This window comes from Chiloscyllium punctatum, chromosome 8 (genome assembly GCF_047496795.1).
Source record: "Chiloscyllium punctatum isolate Juve2018m chromosome 8, sChiPun1.3, whole genome shotgun sequence".
NCBI lineage: Eukaryota > Metazoa > Chordata > Chondrichthyes > Orectolobiformes > Hemiscylliidae > Chiloscyllium > Chiloscyllium punctatum.
The window spans coordinates 100,897,462-100,905,077 of record NC_092746.1 but is presented as its reverse complement, the minus strand read 5'-3'; the positions used below and the strand labels follow the sequence as shown (position 1 = coordinate 100,905,077).

The window sequence follows — 7,616 nt, the reverse complement described above, 5'->3', positions numbered from 1 at the left end:
TTCGCCAGGTGTCTGCTCATTGGCCAACTTGTCAATGTCCCTCTGAGTTTGCTCAGCATCATCCTCACAATTCACTATTCTCCCTTGTTCACTATTCATCTGGAAATTTGGAGATTTTGTGCTCAACATCCATCTCCAAATTATCTAAATGAATCAGGAAAGCAAAAGTCGCAGCACCAGTCCCTGGGGAGTACCATTTTCAACTCATATCCAATCTGAGAAATGCCCCTCTATACCTACACTATTTCATGTCTTTTAGCAAACCTCTAATCCATGCTGCCGAGGGGCCACCAATCCCAAACATTTCTAACGTGCTAACAACCTGCCATGTGGCACCATGTTGAATGCTTTCTGAAAGTCCAAGTGTACAGAATTCACAGCAGTACCCTTATCCAATGCCTATCTCAACTCAAAGAACTCATTGGAATTTGTCAGATATGATTTGCCCTTGACAAAGCCATATGGATTGTGTCATAGTCATAGAGTCATACAGCATGGAAACAGACCCTTTGGTCCAACTTGTCCACGCCGACCAGGTTTCCCAAACTGAACTAGCGCCACTTGCTTTGTGTTTGCAAAACTAAGAACATAGTGTCCAATATTAGATGTGATCACATATTTGGACAAAAGTGGACTGCCCCAAGAGTGTTAATTATACCAAAAACTAATTTATCAGTTAGGCTTACAATAGTGCTTCCTTACGCTGGCTAGAAGCTACATTTATTTCCATGGACCTATCATCTCGAGAAGAAAACAACTTGACTATGCTATGTGCCTTTTCAACTTAAAAGCTATAATGCGTACTTTTCTCGTAATGGTTTTTCAATAGCATTGCTTGACTAGAGAACACTTGCCGGCCAATCAGCACTCTTTCTTGGGCAGAACAAATTGCCTGCTTATCTTGAAACTTGGTATTCTTGTATATATCCCAGGTTAGGTGCACTAGCTGTTCGCTTGCCGCCTTTGATTTTAAAGAATCCATGGCCAAAAGAAGCTCTGGCTTTTTTTGAAGCTGCACTTTCATCATCTAGAGAATTTTGATGTCCATTTGGTGGCTTTGATGGCAGAGATGCAAACTTACATGCTTTATTCTCCAATGGACTCTGAACAGGTTCTAGAGATAATTTCTTGTTCTCCTCTTCCGTTCCCAGTTTCTCCTGACTGCCAAACGTATGTACTTCTGACAATATAGGACTGTCACATATGACAGTTTCTTCAATAAATGAACAGATGTCGCTTGGCTGTATTTCACCAACATCAGATGTTGTTTCAACTTCAGGCTCCATCTTCTTATCTACCTGTGGAGCATGAGTCTTAGGAGCAGATGACACTATGGGAATTGGTACTTGAAAAATGCTAGTGTGGATTTCAACTGGCTCTGCTGCTGGCACTCCCTCTGCTGCTGGGGTTGGTGTAGTTGGAGAACACAATTCCATTTCCAAGGTTTCACTGATGTTAACTCCAGTAGATCCCCCATTCAGGCTTTTGTCACTGTCACCTTCTTTCATTTTCCTACGATCCACTGACATCACCATATACTGCACCTTCTTATACCTATTCAAGGACTGTCGCAATTCTTCTATCTATCGATCTTTTCCCTCATTTGCTGCCATCAGCAATTCAACTGTTTTCTTCTTTTTATATACTTCAAGATCTGTCCCATTGTCACTTTAATCCATTTTAGTTTTGAAACTCATTTCAGAACATAGCCTCTTGATCGCAACGTCTTTCTGTTCCAACTATTCCTTCAGCTGCACCAGCTCATCCTTGGTTGATTTCAGTTTCTTTTCAAACTGAATTTTTTCACTTTCCATTTCAACCACTTTTACTCTTAGATCATTGACTTCTTGAAATAACCCCTCAGTATCTTTATACCTTTCTTCATATTCCAACCTATCCTTTTCCAATGCACTCAGCTTTATCTTCAGATTTGACACCTCAGCCATTAGATCCAATTTCTGAGTCTCCAATGATGTCCTACTCAAGAGCTCCATTCTTGAGTAAGCAACATCTCTTCTGTGCCATTTAACTTCTCTTGGTGCTCATCCAGACAACTCTTTAGGTCTCGAATCTTCTCTCCTTGGGCTTGTATTGTCCAATATTAACTTATTTTTCTCTAAATGTGTACTTACCTTATCCATATTATGACCTCCAACAGTTTTCCTACTATTCATATCAAACTGACAGGTCTATAATTTCCTGGGTTATCCTTTGTCCCTTTCTGAAACAATGGCATCACATTTTCTAACAGCAGGTGAGATGGTCACAGTGAATGCTCAGGCAGAATGGAAATGTGTAATCACCAGACACAGTCAAAACACCAGGAAGGTAGTGAACAAATCCCATGGGACCATCACAATGTCGCTAACAGACTTTTGATTTTGGAACGTGGTTTCCCAGTGGAATACAGTTAGAGTCAAGTCTGTGGCACCAGGGGCTCAACTGCATGGGGTTGGGAGGGAAGAAAGAATGTGAGAATGATAGGGGGTTCTATGGTATGCAAACCAGATAGACTTGTCTGCATTTAGTGACATGCCACCACAATGGTAAGTTGTCATCTTAGTGCCAGGGTCAAGGATGTCAGTAAGCAGTTGCAGGACATTCTGAATGGGGAGGAAGAACAGCCAACGGTCATTGTCCATATTGGTATCAATGACACAATAAAAAGAAGACTAAGCTCCTGCAAGTATAGAGCTAGGAAATAAATGGAAAAACAGGACCTCAAAGTAATAATCTCAGGATTACTCCCAGTGCTACATGTGAGCAAGGGGGTTCCCCAAGTGATCGTGGTTCCAAATATGATACCTCAAATCATTAAGGTCCCAAATGAAGAGGGATAAACTCACTCCCTTTCTTTATTCAATCACAGCCACTATGATTGTAACTATGTTAATGACAAATCTCTTGTATATCTTTCTCCCAGATTGGATGAATGCATATTTTAAAAGTAGCCAATTTTTGATTTCCATTCAAATTCAGTTAAGATTTCCTAAATTCACAGAAGAGTGAGTTTGATAGTTAATTAACCATAAGATGGTATAATAACAAACAGACCTATTTGAATTTAAATGATTTATTGTCACTTGCATGTTACAGTGAATAATCCAGGGCGACTGCCGTATCCATGGAATTGGCTTCTGCAATTTCAGTTATCCACGGTTTACCACAGCCCAAAACATTCCAGAACCAGGAACCGGGGGCTGCCGAGAGGGCAAGTTTCCCATTTAAATGAATGGGTTAGCTACTATCTGCAGTTTTGACATCTGCAGTAGGTCTTGGAATATATCTCCTGCAGATACAGGGGGGGAGGTGCGGAGAGGTGGGGTGGGCACTACTGTATATAAAATAGTGGGCAGTACGATGGCACAGTGGTTAGCGCTGCTGCTTCACAGCGCCAGAGACCCGGGTTCAATTCCCACCTCAGGCAACTGACTGTGTGGAGTTTGCACATTCTCCCCATGTCTGCGTGGGTTTCCTCCGCGTGCTCCAGTTTCCTTCCACAGTCCAAAACAATGTGCAGGTTAGGTGAATTGGCCAGGCTAAATTGTACGTAGTGTTAGGTGCAAGGGTAAATGTAGGGGAATGGGTCTGGGTGGGTGCGCTTCGGCAGGTCAGTGTGGACTTGTTGGGCTGAAGGGCCTGTTTCCGCACTGTAAGTAATCTAATCTAATCTAAAATACAGTGAAAAATTTGAGGGCCAAAGGACCTGTTCTGTGCTGTATTGTTATATGTTCTATGTTCTAAAAGCTTCAACTGTCACCAGAATCTGGTGTCATTTTGAATAGTTAAAGAATAAAAAGAGTAAAAAGATACAACTGAAAGAAAGTCCATCTTCATCCCACCACCTCCACCATAGTCCCTGAGCCCGGTCACCAACGACCCCTGCGTCACCAACCCTCTGCCACCTGCACGGACCTACCCACAAAGGAGTTGTCACGTTTAGGCACCATCTCTTTGCTGGGTCCGCTATGTTGATGCCAAGTTCCAAGTTTAACCCAGATTCCCCCCGCAACCAGGAATTCCCTGGTTCTGTTGCGAGGCTAGGAGTCAACTTCAGAGTCCCACTCCAGCTGCACTCCCCCAATATGTCACCCTCCCAGTGGCACCACCTTGAAGACTTTGCTGTCATCTGACCGCTGGGAGGCTGCCATCAATCCGCACACAGCCCGCGCTCTCTGCCAAACCGATGCTGCCAACTAACCCGCAAAAGAAAAGAAAATTGAAAGAAAGAAAAAGGAGCAGAAGTTAAAAAAAAATGAAAGAAAGCAGTTGGGAGCAGATTAGACAGGGGCAAGAGCTGGAACCCAACCCTGCTACTCCATCGCCATCTTGGAACCGGAACACAGATATACACAGATTAAGAATAAGAATGGAATTGTAGCAAAGTTAAAACAGAACTTACAAATGAATTTTTCATGGAGAGTAGATTGTAGAAATTATACTTGTTACATTGGATGGTATTGGTAGCTTTGATGATGGCAATTGAACAGTGGATTTTGAGATTCTTGGTTTTACAAGATGATTGAAATGATTTTGTCATCATTCATTTTGACAGCAGCTGGCTGGCAGCACTTAGAGTGCGAGAGTGCCTTTACTCTTTTGTTACCGTGTGACAAGACTATGACTTTAAGAGGTGTAATTTGTCCTTGTTTTATTGAAGAAAGAGAGACAGAGGCACTGAGCAGCCTGCTCAAAGCCAAGAAAATAAACAGCTTGTGAGGCCTTGAGGTTTTTCTTTAAAGTTGGAATAATAGAAGCAGCCTGATTGGGTGGGGTCAAGCTCCCACAGAACCAGGGCTTTTAGTTTTAGATTTCAGCAGTTGCTAGGGTCTTGAAACTGGATGTGAAAACTCTTATTCCTGCCTCTGTTACAGCTAAAAACTGGGTATCTCTTCCTGCTGGTGGAATTGCATGTGAGACAATCTATTTGACTGAATTTGCCTTTGCCAAGGATGTGCTTATGGGATGTTACTGTATTGAACTAGTTAATTAGTCCTAGTTATAATATAGTATTTGGTTAAGCATTTCAATCGAGTTACAGTGAAATCAATGCTCTTCTTTTATTTTTATTTTGTCTTTATTTTGATTGGAGTGTAAAAATTAAGTGTGTTTTGCATAAAGTCTAGTAGTTTGACTAATCAAACCGCATCTGGAATACAGCATCTTACACTTGCCTTTAAAAAAAGAAAAATATTAGGGTCTTAGCTATCTTTTTAATATATTTTCAGGGGGTTAGATCTCATCCATGACACCTGATAGTTCAGGCCTCTTTCATGACTGTATTAAAGCTTTGGCCTTTAATCCATATATTACGATGTGTAACAACTGTTAAGATAAATTGCAAATGGTCTTTGGCCATGTATTGTTTTGTATATCCCTGAAAGGTTAAACCACAAACATGCTTGTGGAAGATGGCTTCCTGCTGAGAGTAGTGTGGGTAGTCAACCTCTTGTTATCTCTTCCTTTTTGCTCTTTCTGTCGGAGTTTTAAATAACTCTCAGCAGGTGTGAGAATCCATGTGCTTCACAGGACTCTATCAGTCATTGAATTTATATCCTTTGGCTGTAGCTGTCATCTTTTTTTGAGATACAGTATGGAATTAGAAGTTTGATATGTCCAAAAGTATTTCTGGGTTCTGATCGATCATCAGGACAATATTTAAACAAGCTGAGTTGAGAGATTCTAATGAAGCGTCACAGTGTACTCAAAACATTCATGCTACGTCTCTCCACAGGTACTGTCAGACCTGATGAGCTGTAGAGTATAGAGTCATACGGACCAGAAGAGGCACTTTCACCCACTGAGTCTGCAGTGACACATCAAAACTCATCCCACTTCCAGCACTTGGCTAATGCTGTTGAAAGCGATGGCATTTCAAGTGCTCATCAACATACTATTCAAATATTGTGAGTTTTCCCAACTTTACTGCCTTCCCAGAGAATGCATTCCAGATTCTGACCACCCTCTCTTAGAGTCATAGAATCTTAGAAATATACAGCATGCAAATAGATTCTTCAGTCCAACTCGTCCATGCTGACCAGATATCCTAAATTAATATAGTCTCAATTTCCAGCACGTGGCCCAAATCCCTCTAAACCCGTCCTAATTGTACCAGCCTCCACTACTTTCTCTGGCTGCCCATTTCATACACGCACCACCCTCTGCGTGAAAAGGTTGCCTCTTGGGTCCCTATTAAATCTTTCCCCTCTCACCTTAAACCTATGCCCTCTAGTTCTGGTCTCCCCCACCCCAGGAAAAAGACCTTGTCTATTTATCCTATCCATGCCCCTCATGACTTTCTCCAATCTCTTCAATTTTCTCTGTGTTCGGTTCAGATTACCATCCTGCACAGTATTTGCCTTTTATTTGAGCTGAGAGATGCTTGAAGTTGTAAATATTTTAGGTGAAAACTTGTTGGAAAGCTATTAACGTCCTCTTTGAATTCGAGTGGGTTTATCAGAGATGTGTTCAGTAAGTGCAGGAGAAAATGCATTGACATCAAATGAACCAACCAGATATAAGTGGTAATTTTCCGCTCATGTGTTCCTGGATTCAAGTGATTGAAGCAGACATTTCAAATCATTTAAATAGGCAGGTGCTTGAATAAATTGGAAATAAAGAAATATGGGAATAGCATAGACACATGGGATTCAGACTACTACTCACATTAAGGATGGACAACATAGGTTGGCTGAGCTGAATGATTGTTTTTGTGATGAAATGGCTGTATATTGCTGTAAATAGAGAACCCTAGGGTACCATGATCTTGCAAAATGGAGGCTTGAAAATCACATCAAGTGCCCAATTCCCTGTCCATTATTTAAACACTTTGACACGTATCGCAAGAGCATGCAAACCTATGTCTTACATGTCGTGGGGCAAGAATTACTCAATAGTTTGTCACATTATCCAGAATGGATTAGTGGTGCTGGAAAAGCACAGTAGTTCAGGCAATATGCTCCTCGATGCTGCCTGAACTGCTGTGCTTTTCCAGCATCACTAATCCAGAATCTGGTTTCCAGCATCTGCATATATTGTTTTTACCTACATTATCCAGAATGAGCTATTGGTAACAAGTATAAGAATAAAAGAATCTCAGATCTTGGAAATCTAAATAAAGCTGGAGATGCTCAGAAGGTTTAGCATTATCTGTGGAGAGAGAAATAAAATTTCAGGCTGGTTACATTTCACCAGTAAAAGTCATTAACCTGAAGCACTAACTGATGCAATTCCCCACTGCCATTGTTGGTCCCCTGGCAAGATTTAAATGGTTGATGAGATGTTCCTTTTGGTATTTTCCAACAATTGCTGGTCACTAAGGTACCATCAGGTCTCTGTTATCAAAAGCGTTGAAAGACCATACGACACCAGGTTATAGTCCAACAGGTTGATTTGGAAGCATTAGCTTTCAGAATGCTACTCCTTCATCAGGTAGCTGATGCAACAGCATCATCAGAACTGCTGACTACTTCCAGCACTACATCGGTCGAGACTGAAGATTGTTACTCGACCCCTGGAGGAAACATCAGGGAAGGGGATCTCAGGGAAGATGATTGGTTAGGCAATTTTTGGAATACTTCATTCAATTCTAGCCTCTTTGATATCCAGAAGGATGT

The 7,616-nt window shown here is 41.4% G+C and overlaps 1 pseudogene; it reads right to left on the bottom strand.

Moving 5' to 3' along the window:
• Positions 1-896: 896 nt before the first annotated feature.
• Positions 897-2,089, bottom strand: LOC140480285 (liprin-beta-1 pseudogene; annotated as a pseudogene).
• Positions 2,090-7,616: the final 5,527 nt, after the last annotated feature.